This window comes from Cupressus sempervirens, chromosome 8, assembly GCF_028749045.1.
Source record: "Cupressus sempervirens isolate cs-2001-9-10 chromosome 8, ASM2874904v1, whole genome shotgun sequence".
Classification (NCBI taxonomy): Eukaryota; Viridiplantae; Streptophyta; class Pinopsida; order Cupressales; family Cupressaceae; genus Cupressus; species Cupressus sempervirens.
This window is the reverse complement of record NC_143125.1, coordinates 560,560,530-560,580,943: the sequence shown is the minus strand read 5'-3', so window position 1 is coordinate 560,580,943 and position 20,414 is coordinate 560,560,530. Positions and strand designations below refer to the sequence as shown.

Below are 20,414 nucleotides of genomic sequence, written 5' to 3'. Positions count from 1 at the left end.
ACTGTCACACTTTCACAAGTGGTTAATGTTAATCATGAGTTAAAGCTATAAAAGAGTGACAATGTGTATTCAAATGGTCGCAAGTGGTTAAATACAACCATTAGTCAACACATCAAAGTAGCGAGAGCCTATCATTTAATCATCGCATCGAGTAAAGGCATCAGAATGATAGTTGCGAAGGAATAAAAAGGGAGAAATAAGGAAGATTGTTAGGTTTAATCTTGATCATTGATCTAAGATCAATGGCTAGAATTCAAATAGCTGTGATCATTGAAATATGAATTACATAGACCTAATGCCAAACAACAAAATATGATGAAAATAAAGATTTTTGCAAGGTTCTAGAAGTAGCATGAAGATAAATAGTCACCATATGTTTTCAAAAGTGCCATGGAGTCAAGATCATCAATGGGGAAGATGCCATGTGTCCATACAAAGGTTGGCAAACTTGATGCTGAATTGGCTTTGTAATTCAATTTACCCAGTTTTCTCTTCATGTTTTGTTTCCCATTCAATTCATAGATTATTTCTACATTGAGAATTGAAGGATGATTACATGTGATTCTATGATCACCTCATAGATTCCATTTCACCCTGGTATTTACATTATAAGTAATTTATTTACTTTTATATGATTTTGCCTCTCCTCTTGTTTATTCCATGGCATGTTAAAATTAGTTTCATTGGGAATTGAAGAATAAATGTGGATGAATCTATTAGCAACTTCTTGGATTTCATTTCATCTAAGTATAATAGTTAAATAAATTCTATTTTCCTTCATGTGCATCTCTTCTTCCTTTCCTCTTTTGCATTTAGATAATTAATCTACATTTAGATTATAAGTAAGAGTTCAGAAATTTGAAGATAACCTACTATAGTCATTCCATTGGGTGTGATAAGTTGTCCCAATCCATTTTGCCTAAAATTTTTGTGTCTACAAGCAATTTGGTAAGCCTTTACTGCTCTCAAGTTAATCGCTTATTCTATCAAAACTTGATCTAAGAAAGACATATTCATTGTGCATCATTGCAAATTCTAATGGAGTTGTACCTTGTAATTCAGAAGGTAGTGATAGAACACATACACTGACCCATTTGTTGGTGACATCCTTCTGTTTCTCCAAAGAATTGGACATTAAAAGGTTTTAAAATCTAACAGAAGAACAAACTGTTAACCAACAGACTAGACTGGAACAGTGATTCGATGATAATTTTTAAACTTCTGCATCTTGTATTCCTTGTTGAATTTTGCAGCCTATATGAAATAGCAATCCTTAAACTAATTTAAGGGTTGCTCCAAATTTATGGAAGACATTGAATACAAACTCCTGCTTTTGCAGATAATATACCTTGGAAAGCCTGATGGTCCAACGTGTCACACAGGGAAGGAGACCTGTTATTTTACTGCAGCATCTGATTTTGTCAAAAAATCAAATGTACAAGAGCTGCATTGTCTGACATTGCTTCTTTTATAGCAAGTTTGAAGCATGTTATCATGTTTATGTGTTTATTGAAAATAAGCATTGCATAGTCAAGCTTCAGTTTTAACAATGAGCATTTAAAAAGAAAATATCGATGATTTGAATGTGTGGATATTTTCTGGAGAAAATTGCTTATTCATTTTAGTTTGTGTGTTCTCAGGTCGAAGTAAAAAGACTGCCACTTACATCACTATATTCTCTAGAAGATACCATTCTTCAACGAAAATCAGATTTAAAGGACTTGAATTTTACGAAGCCTTCATGGACAGAGAAGTTGTTGGATGACCAAAAGCTACTTTGTTCCAAAATACGGTATGCATCTTTCCTTTCATGTGTGGGAAAATTTGTTTCAGTTTGTTTCTAATATTTCATTTCCTTTTTGTGTTATTACCTTGTGTAATGTCGCCAAAATATGAAAGAACTTTATAATGTACCGGGCACGAGAAAGACAAAGAAACACAGTGTCAGACAATGTATACTTCAAATATGAGGTCACAGTCTTACAACAATGATCAGGAATCTGGAAACTCTTCGACAATGAGTTTTTTTTAAAAAAAATCAGAGATTAGTTTATGTGATGGGGCCATTATTTCGAGAGAAGCGTTTATTTTGTTGAGCAGAGTAGCAAACGGTCCCAGTAATCATCAAAGACATTGTTTGTAGCCATGGCAGGAAGGGTGCACCAGTGTCACATGCGAATGGATGTCTGTTCTTAGGGAATGTGCCCCAATATCGTCTCACGCAAGGGAATGATTTTAGGATTGTGATGAATAGTAATTTGCTTATAAAGCTCCCGCAAAAGCTGAGACATGAATTAGTCTTTGCCCTTTCCCTTTTCTGTTGATGATTTCCCTCAATATGATCAGTGCAAATACCTTTAATATTTCTTATTCCTTATTTTAATTTTGCTTCATACGATTCCCTTCCTTTCTTATTTGATCCATTGAGTTGCAGAGGTAATAGAAGTATTGCAATGCCTTGGGATGGGGATCTATTCCCATTTATGAAGGTTGCACGGATGGGGTATTTGGGGTACTTAAAGGTATTGGTAGGGGTATTTTTCATAATAGGGGATGGGTAATTGGGTATGTCAAACTTTAATTTTAATTATACTTTTATATTTATAGAAAATCTAAAATTATGAGTCGTGACAATAGTTTTACAAAACAAGAACAGTGATAAAGTTTGTAAATGTAATCTACTATTTACAAATTTAGATTTTCTATGTTTGTAATAATAATATATGATAAATGTTTAGGTGCATAACACAAAAGGAAGACTTTAACCATGAACAAGAAGATCATAAATTATATGACAATGACTTATTGCAAATGGTAAACTTGAGACTTGAATGGTGATAAAGTTTATTGTTAATCAATATTGCATCATAGTTTCAAACTGATTAAGTATTGAGTTAAGCTTGATAAACACGAAGTTGATATGCAAATAAAAAATAAAAAATTCGTAATCAAGTTCTTTAGCTATGATGCTCGCCATCAAGTACCTAGTACTTAGGATACATGTACTTGGTACTTGGGTACAAGTACCATGGAATTCATGCAACCTTGCCATTTATACCCTTGTAACATCTCTTTAGAGAGACATGTCATGTGAACATGACTTTGGTATATGTTTATCATGAGTATACTAAGTATTAAATTTTAAATATTCAAAATTATTTTATTTGGTTAAGATAAGTAGATATTATAAAATATAAATATAAATATAATAGTAATTTATTAATTACTAATTATAGTATAGTCAAGTTATTATATTTATATTGTAATTATTTTATAATAATGTTGTAAAAAAAATTATATTGTTTATTTATTTTAAGGTTTCATTATTATTAAATCTTTCTTTAGAGGGCATTATAAGTAGGGTTTTAAATGGGGAACATGATGATTGTCCCCTCCCAAAATCACTTGTCCTAAAGAAATAATTGGAGATTTACTTTAACTTGTATTCTACTATGGTACTTCAACATTATCATATGTGTATCTCCCTTATTAATAATAGAAACTTGGAAAACCTTAAATTTTAAGACACATTTTCTTTCATCTTCTAGAGAAATGGATCAAGGTCATATAATGGTGCTGGTTAAAATAAATTCATACATTTTGGATTCACTCTAGTTATTGTCTTCTTCTTGATCAACTAACAATATAGAGAAAGTGCAAAGCATACAATCAAAGACACATTTTGTAAAGTGCACAATTGTTGGAAATATTCAAGATATGACAAGTTACTGAGAGGGCAGGGGTGAATCAGTAACTTCTAAAATTTCAAACAATAAAACTGTATACTGATATATTCATCATTCATCCAAGTAACCTATTGTAAGCATGAAACAAAATCATTTGCAACATTTGAACACACAGATTTGGTGACCCAGAAACCTTCCAAATAGAAAGTAAAACTGGGGTGGGGATGAAACCCACAAGCTTCGTTACTGCAGTATGAAGTTGGCCGGTTAAGGCTTACAATGACCACTTCTGGTGATCTGCCCTGTTAGGAGCACAAAGGGTTGCTAGATCCACCTTGTTAGAGGATTTCCAAACATACAATAAAGTATACACTCTGTTAGGAGATTTACAAAAGACTGTTAAGTCTACCCTGTTAAAGGATTTGCAAAAAACTGATTCACCTGTTAGAATGAAACAGTGGATCTGATTACAACTGATTGCTGATAAGATCCGCTATGCTCTGATTCACCTTGATGTGATAGATAAAACTTTTCTGCTTCAAAACTAGACCTGCTGAATATCTTCACAATTCAGCCCACATACTTTCGCATGCATGTATTTCTTTCGCACTTTCACATATTCACACTTTCATATTTCCACTCATTACCATTTGCTATTTCTCTATTTCTTAATGATACAATACATTGCATATATATACTATCCATATAAATAATACATGCAAGGTCGGCTAAACAATAAATGCAAGGTCGGCTAAAACAACAAGTGCAAATCTCTATACAAAGTCGGCCCAAGGTAAAAACTCAGGTTCACTAAACTGACTCGGTGTCCTTCTGATACTCGGCGTCCACTGCGTTACTCGGCATTGTCATGCACTCGGTAGAAGTGAAGGCACGGTTCATACTAAACACTTCGAATAGTTCTGAACTCGGTAACCACTGGAGACTCGGTAGAAGAGATGTCACTCGATGAATACTTCTTTCTGAACTGTTGCTCGGTGATCAAAGGAAATACTTGATAGAACGTTGGGACTCGGTGATAGTTAGTTTCCTTGATATCCGTCTGAGCTCGGTAAAAATTAATTTCCTTGATAACCTCAGGAGCTCGGTTATCATGAAGTTCTCGGTTACATCTTAGTACATCTTTACTCGGTCAAAACTAATTCCTTTCTTTATCTTGAATGCTCGGTAAACACTGATTGCTTTGTTCACCTTGATCACTCGGTAAACACTGATTGCTTTGTTCACCTTGATCACTCGGTAAACACTGATTGCTTTGTTCACCTTGATCACTCGGTAAACACTGACTTCTTTGTTCACCTTGATTACTCGGTAAACACTGAGTACTAGGTAAAGCTTGGTTTCCGGTGTGAGCTCGGTAAGCATTCAGAATCCAATAAGTGTTGTAACTAATGACAAAAATGTATCATAATGCCAACAATCTCCCCCTTTGGCATTAGTGACAAAAACACTTATGAGACAAAATTTATCTGACATGCTGATGACTGATTCTGAATATACATAGCTTCGTTATATATAACTCCCCCATAGAATAGCTTTTATGTACAACTCCCCCATAGAATGTACATACATTATTTACATGAGCTGTATATCTCTTTCTTTGTAAAAATTTTGAAAACACTTATTTACCCATAGTATACATATCCAACAATAATCTCCCCCTTTTTGACAATAATGCCAAAGAATAAAGAATATATATACTTATATGGAAACACCAAAATGAGAGATGAACTCTGAATGTACCTGGAGAATAAGCTGGAGAGTCTTATCCCAATTCTCTTGCAAAATTTTGCAGGTAGAAAGAGCTATTTGAATTTCAGCCGAAAGTTTAATCACATGATCTGCAATGGAGAAGTTATTATCATGGATTAATGTCTTTGAATGTGCAATATGCTTCTGCATTGAATCCATGATGGGAAGGATCATGTTTTGGATATCTATCAATGTAGATCGGATCCTTTCGTCTTCCCTCAACAGCTCTGCCTGCTTCTCTGACAAAAAATTGATTCTGAGGTGATGAGATGAGCTTGAACTGGGGTCAAGCTTCAAGTTCTGTGCGCTTACCTTCAGATCTTCATCAATTTTATTTAGTTTTTCTCTTATTCCTTTAGTGTATTCGGTAACATCACAAAGTTTAGCAAAAAGAGATGTTACATTATTAAAAGAATTTTCCATATCTGCCAAAACTGAGGTTAATGCAACCTGATTTATTGCAATGTTCTGGGCAATGTGCCCTAATACCTTATTATCAAATTTCTTTTCTGCACGCTCAATTAGCTTTTCTTGTCTGGAGGCTTCTTCATTGAATTTATTAACTGTCTCTTCTAGTTGAATCAAAATGTGTTGAGAAGTATCAACATCAACACCTATAGCCTCAGTAATTATGTTCCGGGCTTCCTCAATTATCCTATATTCCTTATCCCTTTCTGATCTTAACTGCATCTGAGTAGCCTTTTTCTCAATAAGTTGACTAGCATACCTCATTTCTTCAATGGTAGCATTATCAAAGTCAATCTTTGGAATTATTATCTCTGTGTCCAAGTCAATATCTTCATAAATTTCCTTTCCAGTGATCATAAGTCTTAATGGTTGCTTTTGTTTGACTTCTGGGATGACTGGTTTGACCTTTGGAATAGACACAACAGTAGAGATAGAAGGACTATCAGTAAAAACTAGGATGTTTGAGGTTTGAGTGCCAATAGAAGTATGTACAGGGTCAAAAATTTGAGTGCTGGCCAAAAATGGTGATACACTCGGTAATTTAGTATCTGAGCTTACTGTGCCTGAAGTAGATGGCAACAAAATTGTAGAACAAATTTGAGTTGTCAAAATTTGAGAACTTACAGCAATGCCAACTGATGATGATGGAGTCGAGGAGGCTAACTCGGTAGATGAAAAGGGGTGCAGCTCGGTAGACGAAGTGGTAGTCACTTCCACTGATGATACCTGGAGCTGAGATATGGCAGGTGTAGATGGTAAAACTGGTGTAGATGAACCTGCTGAAGCTGACTCCAACCTTGATGATGTCATAGGTTTGTCTGGGGAGTGAGGAAGGGATGCAATAACTGCTGCTGCAATTTTTACCGTATCGTCCTCCTTATCTTCCTCTTCAGCTTCTTCCTCTTTGTCTTCTTCCTCCTTTTCTTCCATCATTGCATGCAACTCTCCTGGTGTAACTGTGATGGATGGAGTGCTTATCTGATTCATCACTGCTGCTGCTGTTGTCATCATCCTTTATTTCTACTGGGTCTACACTAGGCTTATGTAGATGATAGATGTTTTTCCACATGTTTGTAGTATCATTTACAACATGCTCTATATCTTTGATCAAAACTAAACAAGTGTGGAATCTGATCATCATTTTACCTTCATAGGTTTTCAATTCAGATTTTACCTCAGCTCCAGTGAGACTAGGCCAAAGATTCTTCAGGCATTGCTCATATATATCTTTTACCGTCTTGGTGGCTAACTCCCATCTTGGTTGTACTCTCTCCAGTAGTTCTTTAGGGATATGAGCAGCAATCTGGTCTGGGGAGTATTTCCATTTTCCCATTTTGTTAAGTACCAGTTCCTCAATTTGCATTTTCTCTGCATCAGTCCTTGTCTAAAATCTCAATGCCTTGAAATTTGCAATGCCAGCTCCTTCTTCCAATGTTTTGAGCCTTTGCTCGAATGTAGGTGCAGGTTTGACCAATACAGGTTCCTGAATACCTTTTCTCGTTCTTCGAGTGAATACTGCAGTAGGCTGCTTCTTGGGCTTGGTAATGATTACCTTGCCTTTCTTCTTTGCCGGTTGCTCTTTTTCTGATTCTTTTTCTCCTTCTTTTTCTTCTTCACTTTCTTTATCTTCACCTTTTCCCTCGGTGACCATAAGAGAACTCATTTCAGTTTTTAGTTTGGCCATTTTCCTTTTACCTTTGCTGATGGCCTGTGGAATTTTGATTTCTAGTTCAATTCTGGCCTTTGCTTCATCATAAGTACCAAAAATTCGTTGCCTTGGGTCTACTGGCTCATTTACCAGTGCTTCAATGATATCCCTGGTTTCATCAATATTTACCTCATATGGAAGAGGTTTCACCCATGCAACTCGGGGTCTAACTGCCTGTATGTATACCTTGCCACAGTCAACCATGAAACAGACATCATCCTTATACTCTTGAACAAGTTTTGGAGGTATTCTGAATCTGTTGTTCATCCTTTCCTTGAAATCTTCAAAATAATTGTCCATTACTTTGTCAAAATTCATACCCATATCTACTATGAATTCATTTATTTGATACAAAATTGGAGTATCTTTCCTCCATACAACTGTACCTTTGGATGGAAAGAATTTCTGTACATAGAAGAATAAACAAACTAGCAAAGAACCGAATTTACAAGGGTTTGTCTTTGCAGTCCTTATGCTTTCCATGTTTTTATTGAATTGTTTTAATAATACATCTGCTAGGTCAAACTCCATATTTTTCTTCACAATTTTATATGCCAAATCTATAGCTTCGCAAGGTACACTATTCAGCCTGCTGGAACTATACAATTTGTATGCAATAACATAAATACCAAATTTCAGTTCTATATCTGAAACATTGTTGAGTTTTAAACCTCTGCCATCCCATTCGGCTTGGGTTTTCTTCTCTAACTCATCCCGTCCTAGGGTTTTGGTGGTTTTGGCTTTGCTGAGCATTGGGAGACCCGTGATTTTGTGAATCATCTTCTTGGTTATCAAAACTGGTTGTTCCAACCACAATTGACCATTATGTACTCGGCTCAAGATATACCTCACCCATTTCACTTGGAAACTTCTTGGCAGATGCGGGATATGGGTTAAGCCTTTGGTTTCCAAATGTTTGAATTCAGGTTTTAAGGTTCCATCTATGCATAAGTCGGCTAGGGTGCTATCCATATCTAGTGTCCCTATTTCTTGCATAGTACACTTGAAATGAGTACGAATATCATTGATTAGAAGTACCTTTGGAGGAATCTGTGATTGAGCTCCATGCGGGTCGAGTGATTCAGCGATGGCAGGAACAAGCTTGAACGTCGGTGCCTTCCATTCCGTTCCCTTCACAAGCATTTCTGATCCTTTCTTCGCCTTGCTGCTGCTGGTGCTTGTGGAAGCCATTGCTGCTCGGTGAGTAAGAAGATTTCGTAAGAATACTTCGCTGGAAAATTTCTTCAACTCACTTGAATTCGCTTGAAAGCCCTCTTTTGAAAATCTCGAATTCGCGGTGAAAAAATGAGGTTGAAATTTGCCCTTTTGATGAAAATTTTGTCATTAATGTTCAGCACGGAGGTAGCTGCGATTGACAGGCTGTCATCCACTAGCTCGGTTTAAACTTCGCAACTCGGTGACCAAAAGAAAATAGGTTAATCCGCCCTTAACTCGGTAAAGAGAAGAACCAACCATGCTCGGTAAGTGCAACTTGGTGAAAGAAGCCTTATTGCACCCGACTGAGCTCGGTAAGGTCATGTACCGACCATGATCCTGATGTATCTAAAATACTGATTTGATCATATTTTCATTCTAGGACTGCTTAGGATATTGCTTGTAGATACAGTCCTGGTCTTATCCTGATGAGTCTTAATTGGAAATGGGAGAGTCACTCACTTCTTGAGTGACCATTCCATTACTTGAATTATCTGGCTCGGTGGACTTAGAAATCCATTGCCGCTTCATTTGCTTCCGAATATTGTCTACTTTGATTTTCTTCTCATCCTCGACTTTCTTTATGTTCATGCAGTTTTTAGATATATGACCAAGTTCTGTACATGTATAACATCTTACAGTGGTATCCCTTTTTCTTAGGTGATGCCTTGCACAGTTTATGCCAGTATGACCATATTCTCCACAATAATGACATCTGCACCAAGTGTTGTAGTCCCAATCAAATATTTCTTTGACAAGTTGTTCAGCTGGATTAAAAGATTTGAATTTGCATTGTGATGCCTTATGACCTTGCTTTTGGCATTTGTGACATTTACCTTCAAATTTCGGTTTCCTTTTGCATTCATTGGCTTTGTGTCCATGCTGATTGCAATTGTAGCATTTTCCATTAAATTTGCCTTTTCCATTGCTCCAACATCTGTTACATGTATGACCTAACTTACCATAGTGGCTGCAAGTAGGTTTTTGATTCTTTTGAGTACCCTGTTTGGAGGATTCACCTTCTTCCTTGTATCCAAGGCCTGCTTTACCATTTTGTTTATGAAAGTTTTCTTCATTTTGCAGATTCAATTGATCCATGTCTTTTTGAGATTTTACCATTCTCTCATTGACTTGTTTTTCAGAGATTAGATCACTTTGTAAGCTTGCATTGATTTGTCTTTCAGTAATTAAGTCATTTCTCAAAATCTCATTCTCAGATCTTAGATTCATAATTTCTTCATTTGCATTAGATAACTGAGTTACAAGATTTTCAAGCTGAGAGGATTGATTATTCCTTACCTCTAAGTCTTCAGCTGCCTTGTTCCTTTGCTCCAAGATTTCGCATAGCTTGATGGACTGGATTCCTTGTTCCCTTTTGAGCTTTCTTACTTCTTCCTGCAGAGATCCATTCTTTTCTAAGAGTTCTTTGATTGCTTTGTCAGCTTCATCTGAACTATTTGATGGTGAGAGATCTTCAATCTTTTCTTCAACATACTGATGGTCATTCATTTGCTTTGCAAGTTCTTTTCTTCTTTTCAAGGATTGTAAAAGATGCTCTTTTGCTTCATTGAGTTGAGCCATGGCCATTTTCAGATCTAGCTTTTCATTCTCAATAGTTTTGTCAAGTTTGAATATCTCCATTGTCCTTGATCTTTGCTCAAGCTGTGAAGCTTTTATCTTGAGAACCTTATAGCTCTGATACCAATTGTTGGAAATATTCAAGATATGACAAGTTACTGAGAGGGGAGGGGTGAATCAGTAACTTCTAAAATTTCAAACAATAAAACTGTATACTGATATATTCATCATTCATCCAAGTAACCTATTGTAAGCATGAAACAAAATCATTTGCAACATTTGAACACACAGATTTGGTGACCCAGAAACCTTCCAAATAGAAAGTAAAACTGGGGTGGGGATGAAACCCACAAGCTTCGTTATTGCAGTATGAAGTTGGCCGGTTAAGGCTTACAATGACCACTTCTGGTGATCTGCCCTGTTAGGAGCACAAAGGATTGCTAGATCCACCTTGTTAGAGGATTTCCAAACATACAATAAAGTATGCACTCTGTTAGGAGATTTACAAAAGACTGTTAAGTCTACCCTGTTAAAGGATTTGCAAAAAACTGATTCACCTGTTAGAATGAAACAGTGGATCTGATTACAACTGATTGCTAATAAGATCCGCTATGCTCTGATTCACCTTGATGTGATAGATAAAACTTTTCTGCTTCAAAACTAGACCTACTGAATATCTTCACAATTCAGCCCACATACTTTCGCATGCATGTATTTCTTTCGCAATTTCACATATTCACACTTTCATATTTCCACTCATTACCATTTGCTATTTCTCTATTTCTTAATGATACAATACATTTCATATATATACTATCCATATAAATAATACATGCAAGGTCGGCTAAACAATACATGCAAGGTCGGCTAAAACAACAAGTGCAATTCTCTATACAAAGTCGGCCCAAGGTAAAAACTCGGGTTCACTGAACTGACTCGGTGTCCTTCTGATACTCGGCGTCCACTGCGTTACTCGGCATCGTCATGCACTTGGTAGAAGTGAAGGCACGGTTCATACTAAACACTTTGAATAGTTCTAAACTCGGTAACCACTGGAGACTCGGTAGAAGAGATGTCACTCGGTGAATACTTCTTTTTGAACTGTTGCTCATTGATCAAAGGAAATACTTGATAGAACCTTGTGACTCGGTGATAGTTAGTTTCCTTGATATCCATCTGAGCTCGGTAAAAATTAATTTCCTTGATAACCTCAGGAGCTCGGTTATCATGAAGTTCTCGGTTACATCTTAGTACATCTTTACTCGGTCAAAACTGATTCCTTTCTTTATCTTGAATGCTCAGTAAACACTGATTGCTTTGTTCACCTTGATCACTCGGTAAACACTGATTGCTTTGTTCACCTTGATCACTCGGTAAACACTGATTGCTTTGTTCACCTTGATCACTCGGTAAACACTGACTTCTTTGTTCACCTTGATTACTCGGTAAACACTGAGTACTAGGTAAAGCTTGGTTTCCGGTGTGAGCTCGGTAAGCATTCAGAATCCAATAAGTGTTGTAACTAATGACAAAAATGTATCATAATGCCAACAAAAATGACTCAAAGCATACATGAAGTAGGCACATGAATGCATGAAGACACAACATACATGAAGTACACACAGAATATGCACAAAGTACATACTTGAATACATCTAAGCATAGACCTAGATTTTTTTTGCTAGACACATGAGGCATAAACACACATTCAAGATATATCTATCTTTCGGAGTAACAAATCCACAAAAGGAGTGAATGTCCAATAAGGGCTAGATCCATCTCTTGGAGGAATAAATCCACATGATGTTATAAATATTATAATAATTTATTAATTCATAATGATGACATAGTAATATTATATTTATATTGTAATTAATCTTATAAATGTGTTGTGTTAAAATATTATATATTATTTATTTATTTTAAGATTTTATTATTATTACTTATTATTGAACATTTATTTAGAGGATATTATAACTAGGGTTTGAAATGAAGAACATGCAAATCCTCCCCTCACAAAATTTCTTGTCTTGAAGCAATGATTGGAGATTTATGTTTAACTTGTATTTTATTATGCTACTATAACATTATCATGTACATCTCCCTCAGTGATAGTAGAAACTTGGAAAAGCTTAAATTTTAAGACAAGTTTTCTTTCATCTTTATAGAGAAAAGGATCAAAGCCTATATTCATACATTTTGGGTTCATTGTAGTTATTCTCTTCTTCTTGATCAACTAAAAATATAGAGAAAGCACAAAGCATACATGAATTCATGAAAACACAACATACATGAATACATAAAGACACAAAGAATACATAAAGTAGAGACTTGAATATATCTACGCACAGGTATACACATGAATACATATGTAGATATTATTTAGTTGACACATGAGATTTTAGGATATATCCATCTCTTGGGATAATAAGCCCACAAGAGGAAAGAACCTCCAATAAGGGCTAAATCCATCTCTTGGAGTAATAAATTGGCAAGAGATAAGGTAGTCCAACCAACAAAGAAACATCTCTTGGAGTAAAAAATCCATAGAGGTAGGGACATCTAACTAGGATAGAACCTTCTCTTTGAGTAACAAATGCATATGAGGTAGGAATGTCCAACCAGGTCGAGACCCATATCTTCGAAGTTATAAATCCACTAGAGGCAAAAATGTCCAACTAGGACTAGAATTATCTCTTTGACTTACAAATCTACAAGAGGCAAAAATTTCCAATGAGTACTAGATTCATCTCTTGGAGTAATAAATCCACAGGAGGTAGGAATGTCCAACCAGGACTATATTCATCTCTTGGAGTAATAAATATGTGAAAGGAAGGAACATCTAACCATGGCAAAAATCATCTCTTAGATTAACCACCCTTCAAAAATAGGAAGGTCTAACCAGGATAGAACCTTCTCTTGGACTAACAAATGAACAAGAGGTAGGAACATCCAAGTAGAACTAGATCCATGTCTTTGGAGTTATAAATTCACTAGAGGTAGAAACATCCAACTAAGATTAGAATTATTTCTTGGAGTAAAAAATGTACAAGAAGAGCCAATTTCCAACCAGGACTAGATTCATCTCTAGAAGTAATAAATCTACAAGAAGTAGGAATTTCCAATTAGGACTAGATCCATCTCTTCGAGTAATAAATTTCTGAAAGGAAGAAACATCTAACCATGGTCAAAATCATATCTTGGACTAATCATCCTTCACAAATAGTGCATTTTTATGATGTAACCCATCTCTATTCCACCATAGACCTTATCTATGACTTTGTATGATGTAGCCCATGCCCATTCCATTACAAGCCTTTTGTAGTGCCTTTGTATGATGTAGGATGGTCTATCCCATTATAAACTTACCTTATAGTTTGACTATGATAAGAGTTCACAGATTTCAATGGAATTTTTGATTTGATCCTTTCTTGTGTTGGTTTGGTAGGGTCTACTCTCTTCTATCTTGATTCTCCCATTATCAGTTTTTTGTTATATACCCTCAGATTATTTCTAAATCAATTTTATTCATGTGTGATACTTTCTTTTTGTTTAATAATTGTGTATTCATATCTCTATCTTTTCCCTTTCTAGGATCATAATTTCTCATTAGCTAGGTTGCATCAACTTTTTCCTTTTAGACTTGCAAGAATTTTCTCTAATACTAATTTGTAGGGCCTCCAAAATATGGAAGAACTTTGTATTATACCAAGCATGACAAAGAAAAAGAAACATAGTGATAGAAAATACATATTTCAAAATTCACAAAACATCATTCATTTTTTACAACAACAAGACAACATAAAATATCAGGGGTCTTCTTATGATATATCTCTACATTGGTAATCATAGAGATGGATATAGTTACATTTGAAGAATGTCTTATTATAGAATGTCTAGGTTTAAATTATTTTATTGATAACTCGATGGGTATAGGGATTTGTGATCAATAAATTTGAATTGCCTCTATCTAGTCACATCTTGTATGTATGTTGATCTATAGATTATGCTTCCCTCCTCAATGAAGATGACCATATTGTATTTTGAGTATCTAAAAATAACATATCATATAGGAAAGTTTATTTGAACTTAGCGAAAATGACAAATACTATGTTTGCAATCCAAGATTTAATGGAGGATATGCAATGTGCATTAAGTAGACCTTTGCATTGGTGTGAATTCTATGACATAGACAACACAATACAAAATACGGAGGGTTTTCTTTCCTCTCTTGATCAAATTCTTCAATGTGCTAAATAGTTGAACTATGTAATCACAAAGATGAGTCCAAGGTTCCTAATGCATGTAATTTTTCAACTCAAGATTGATTCTTGTGGTATGATGATTGGCTGAAAATATCTAATGAGACTTCCATGGTTATTCAAGTTTCCACTTTAAAATTTAAAATTTAAAATTTCCCTTTTCTTTTTTCTTTTTTCGGATTTTCTAGGTTTTACCAAGATTTCTAAATCAAAGTAAAAAGAGGTTGGTTTGAGAAGATAATATAATTCCACGAGCTAATCCTACAAACACTAGAGATAAGATTGCATAAAGGGAATCTAAGACATATCCCTACTCTTATAAAATCAACAACCTCACAAGGACAATGCTATTGTCTCATGTATAACAAAAGATTTTCACAATAGAAGTTTAATATATTTCAAGTGTTAAAAGTAACCTTGCAAACCAATTGGAAATCATCCAACTATAAAGGTGTGAACATATTTATTCCACATAAAGCTCATTGAAATTCTAATTATTTATTATTTATAGATTTGGTGTATGTATATTCTTCATTATCTTCAAGAGCAAGATTTGATCATCATTTTAATAAATTGGTGGTGCCCCTTCACCAAGGACCAACACTCAATTTAATTAATTAGAATAATTATCTTACATTAGCATATTATATATAGTTATATTATAATACTTATATCATAATACTATATAACATAATTATAATATTCAATAAAAATATTATTCATATAATAATAATATTATAACAATAAATATAATTATTAAATTATCATAATTTTTATTTATTAGTTAATTAATTTGTTAAATAATTCTTCTTATTATTTGGCACATCATTGTGAGTTAGATATGTAAGCCTCGTAAAGCTTCCAATGCTCATCTTAGATAGAAGGGCTTCCATATTAGGTTAAGTCATAATGAATGTATTATTATGGTTCACCATAAACATCACAATGAACTTTAGATATCTCCATATAGCATGCCCACATATGTCACCTTATTATTGGGCATTATGGATTTAGATATTTAGCACATGACGTGTCCTAAGATACCACCTCATGCAATATCACCCATATAGGATTTAAGAAATTACCTTTGTGGCATGTCCTTGTATATGACCACAAGCACTATCCACCATAAATTATTTTAAGATATCTACCATTATGACATGTCCTCAGATATCACTACATGTGCTAGCCACCATAAATAATTTTAAGATATCTACCATTATGTTAATTCCTCAGATGCCACCACATGTGTTTATCCACCATGATTGATTTATAAAATTATCTTTATGACATGTCCTCAGATACTACAACACACACTATCCACCATAAGGGATTTTAAGATATCTACTATAATGTCACATCCTCAGATAACACCACATGCACTATGCACCATAATGGATTTCAAGATATCTACATATGTGATGGATATCCATATTGGTTCGTGAGATAGTAACCATCATTGTGAGATCATCACCTCATAATGAGGGTAGTAGTGTACAATTATCTTATAGTTATATTATTGTCACCCCACAAACATATTCATTTCATAGGTACAAAGAAAACTGCCACAAACTTTTCCATGTGATATTGTTACATGACATCACACATAAGATATGCACCATGAACCATATCAAAGGGTGGAATAAGGGATTTCACCTCAAATGTCTCTCTCAAAGAGAAAAAAGCATCATAAGGGATTGCACCTTGAATTTCTCTCTCACAAATAAGGCCACACTAACGAGGGATTTCATCTCAAATTTCTCCCCTATTGAGAGGATATCGCTAAGAAGATATTAAATTCTAAATTTGACCTCATCCAAGGTTACTTTTGATGAACTATTAGACTCCCATTGAATCTAATTTCAACCTTTTGACTTCCTTATCGAAGGCTATCTTTGATGAACTACCATACTACCTTTGAATTTGATATCGACCTTATCACCTCCTCATTCAATGTTGCATTTCATAAATTTTTAGACTCCTCTTCTTAGAGAGATCTCTCAACTTAGTCCTTAAGGCCATCAAAGAAGACCCAAGACCATAATCCCTTGAAATTATTAAGGAATTTGACCTTTGTTAATTTTCCTTAGAGAAGAAATACAATATGAAGAGCCATGCTCAACAAATACTACAAATATCATGCCATGGTTAGTGGCTTGTGCCAAACAATAGCTTACCAACCCAAAGCTATGAAACTCTCATATGCATAACAATAATGGGAATACAAAATCATATTCCTTGCATATGATGCAATCTACATAAAACCATTCTTGCACTGATAAACTAAGAAATGGTGTCAAATGAAAGGGAATTGTTAGCTCACTGTTTAACAATGACACATGATATTTAGGGAATCACAATCAATAAGGAACTTCAAAATTCCATCTACATCTAGGAGATTGAGAATTGTGAAAATTCCTATTGTAGTCACTAATTATTAATCTCCTATGTTAAATGATTATTAAACTTCAAAAAATAAATTCATGACTGATATCAAAAAATAACACAAGTGCAACTTCACCAATAAAATAGAGAAAGAAATTCACAACACAATGAACAAAATTATTTTTTGGACAAATTGACCTTAGAAAATACCCTAAGGGAAAACCAGTTCTATAGATGAGGAATTATATTAACTTTGAAAAATCAAGAGATACAAAATTCCTTGCCTCTCACTAGCAGAACTCAAACAACCTCCTAATTTTTCCTGTTGGTATTCCTCCATTGTTATCCCTAACGCTATCATTGTGCCCTTACTAACACTACAAACCAATTTTCTAGCACTGCAAACTCATTTGCTAGCATTGCATATGCTTCTACAAAGTTTCTTATACTCCAAATTCCCCCTGGCCCCCTTTTATACTACTCCTATTAGATAACCAATGGCCAAGATTGATTCTCAATTTGTGTTCAAGATTAAAACAACTTAACAACTCTAACCAAGTTGGTTTCTAGTTGGTTCTAAAAGTGGTCAATTAATTAACAAATATTTGTCCCTAAACCAACCAACTAGTTAGCAAAACAATTATTTCCTAATCAACTACATATGGATGAACAACTGTCCAAGCTACCAAAACTAACACTCCCTCTTTGTGAGGAAGTTGTTCTGCATGACACCTAACTTATCTCTGAAGAAAATGAATTTAGCCTTCCCCAATGCCTTAGTCAGAATGTTTGCTACCTGCTCCTCTGTAGGTATGTACTATAGCTGAACAACTCCCCATTATGCACAATCTCTAATGAAGTGATCACTAGTACATTTGGGCTCATTTTTTTACCTTTATTGGTAAAAATTTTGATCCAATTTTTGACCAAACTTTGACCAAATTTGACAAACACATTGGTTGAAAATTTTCTGATCAAAATTTTGACCAACCTTCTGGTTGGTCAAAATTTTGACCAATACGTTGGTCAAAAATTGTTGAAATTGCTAGCACATTTTCTGTAGGGCATAGGTCAAAATTTTGACCAATGCTTGGTAGAAAACTGCAGGGCATTGGTCAAAATTTTGACCAATGCTTGGAAGAAAAATACTAGGCATTGTTTAAAATTTTGACCAATGCTTGGTTGAAAACTACTAGGCATTGGTCAAAATTTTGACCAATGCTTAGTAGAAAACTACTGGGCATTGGTCAAAATTTTGACAAATTCTTGGTAAAATGTTTTTGAGGCACATAGTTATTGAGGTCCACTTTAGGAATGGCCCTTCCTATGAAATTGCCATCTAAAACCTTTCTAATGAGATAATGTGTTATGAGCTCTTCATCAGTGGGATGGACCGTGAATCCAAGAGGCGGTTGTGCATCACCCATATCATGGTTCATGATACGGGTGATGCACAACCGCCTCTTGGATTCACGGTCCATCCCACTGATGAAGAGCTCATAACACATTATCTCATTAGAAAGGTTTTAGATGGAAATTTCACAGGAAGGGACATTGCTGAAGTGGACCTCAACAACTGTGAGCCTCAGGGAGGGTTCAATTCCCTCCTTTATTATTCACTATGCATATAATACCATACACCCATTTGATCTCAAATGATGATATGTATTGAATGTTGAGTGTCTGTGCTGAGTGCTTTAAAACCATCCATTTCATGCCTTCATTTGTACACAATGTCTTTCTAGTTTCTTTCTACTTGTACACCCATTTCATTTCATATGATCATCTGAAAAATTTGTCACTCTAAGCTCTCAACTATTTCCTCTTGATTGATTGGACCCACTAAGTTGGCTTGCCAACTTGCCCCACCAAGTTGACTATTCAAGTATGCTCACCAAGTTGACTCTTTGAGTTCGGTCATCAAGTCACCCCACCAAAGTGCCTCATCAAGGTCAATATTTAGGTCTACTCATTGAGCTTGCTCACCAAGTCAGCTCGCCATGTTGCATCTCTAAGTGGTCTTACTAAGTCGGCTTACCAACTTGCCCCACCAAGTTGCCACTTTAAGCCCACTCACCATGTTAGATCGTTAGGTCGGCTCCCCAAGTTAGCTCACCAAGCTGATAATTGAAGTACGCTCACAATGTCAGTCCCCTAGGCCAACTCTCCAGGTCAGCTCACCAAGTCACCCACACTTGCCCCACCAACTCACCACTTTAAGTTGACTTGCCATGTCAGCTCGCCAAGTCGACTCCCCTAGTCTGCTTGCCAAGCCAACAATTCAAGTACGCTCACCAAGTTGACTCTTTATGTTCGCTCACCAAGTTCGCCCCCTAAGTCAGCCCACTAAGTCACTCCCACCCAGTCACCTCAATGAGTCGACTCTTTGAGTGAGCTCACCAAGTGGTTTTACCACCTTGCCTCAGCAAGTTGGCTTGTTATGTGTGCTTGCCAAGTTGCCCCACTGAGTTGCTTCTCTAAGCCAACTCACCATGTTAGCTCACTTGTTCGGCTCACCAAGTCAACTATTCAAGTATGCTCTCCAGGTGGGCTCGCGAAGTCACCCCACCAAGTCATGTCAACAAGTCGATTGTTCAAGTACACTCACCAAGTTGACTCTGAGTTTTCTCATCAAGTCAGCTTGCTGAGTTGCCTCAATGAGTTGACTCCTTAAGTCTGCTCAGAAAGTTAGCTCTCCAAGTCATCTCACCATCTCGTCTCACCAAGTGGGGCTCTCTACGTAGGCTCGCCACTCTGCCCCACTAGGTCACCTCTTTAAGGCCACTAACAATGTTGGCTTGCTAGGTCTATTCCTAAAGTTGACTCACCGAGTCAACTATTCAAGTATGCTCACCAAGTCACCTCACCAAGTTGACTCTTTAAGTTCACTCACCAAGTCCGCTCGCCATTTCAGCTCGCCAAGTTAGCTCACCAATTCACCCCTCCAAGTCATTCAATACGACAACTACAAGATGATAGATGTCCTTCCATTCTCGTGGCCCAAGGGGCCATATGAATTGGACACTCATTATGTTCCCTTAAGTTTAGTTGAGGAGGATAGTCTCAACTCTCCTAGCATCATATCAAGCTTTTCCACCAAATTCCTTATATGGTCAGCTATTAGAAGTATGCAATGAAATGGATACAAGTGAATTTAGGGTGTTATATTTTCTCTAAATTGAATTAAAATTACATATTTTATATACAATCCTTGATACAATTTTCTCTAAATTGAATTGAAATTACATATTTTATATACAGAATACTATTTATAAATAACTTGTGTTGTGGGACTTGTTATTTTTGGGCAAAATCCAATATATCCCATAAAGATATCATTAT

General features: G+C 35.6%; 1 pseudogene; it reads left to right on the top strand.

The window, feature by feature from the left end:
* LOC149543642 (histidine biosynthesis bifunctional protein hisIE, chloroplastic-like) overlaps positions 1 to 20,414 on the top strand; it is a 207,860-nt pseudogene that overhangs the window by 33,730 nt on the left and 153,716 nt on the right.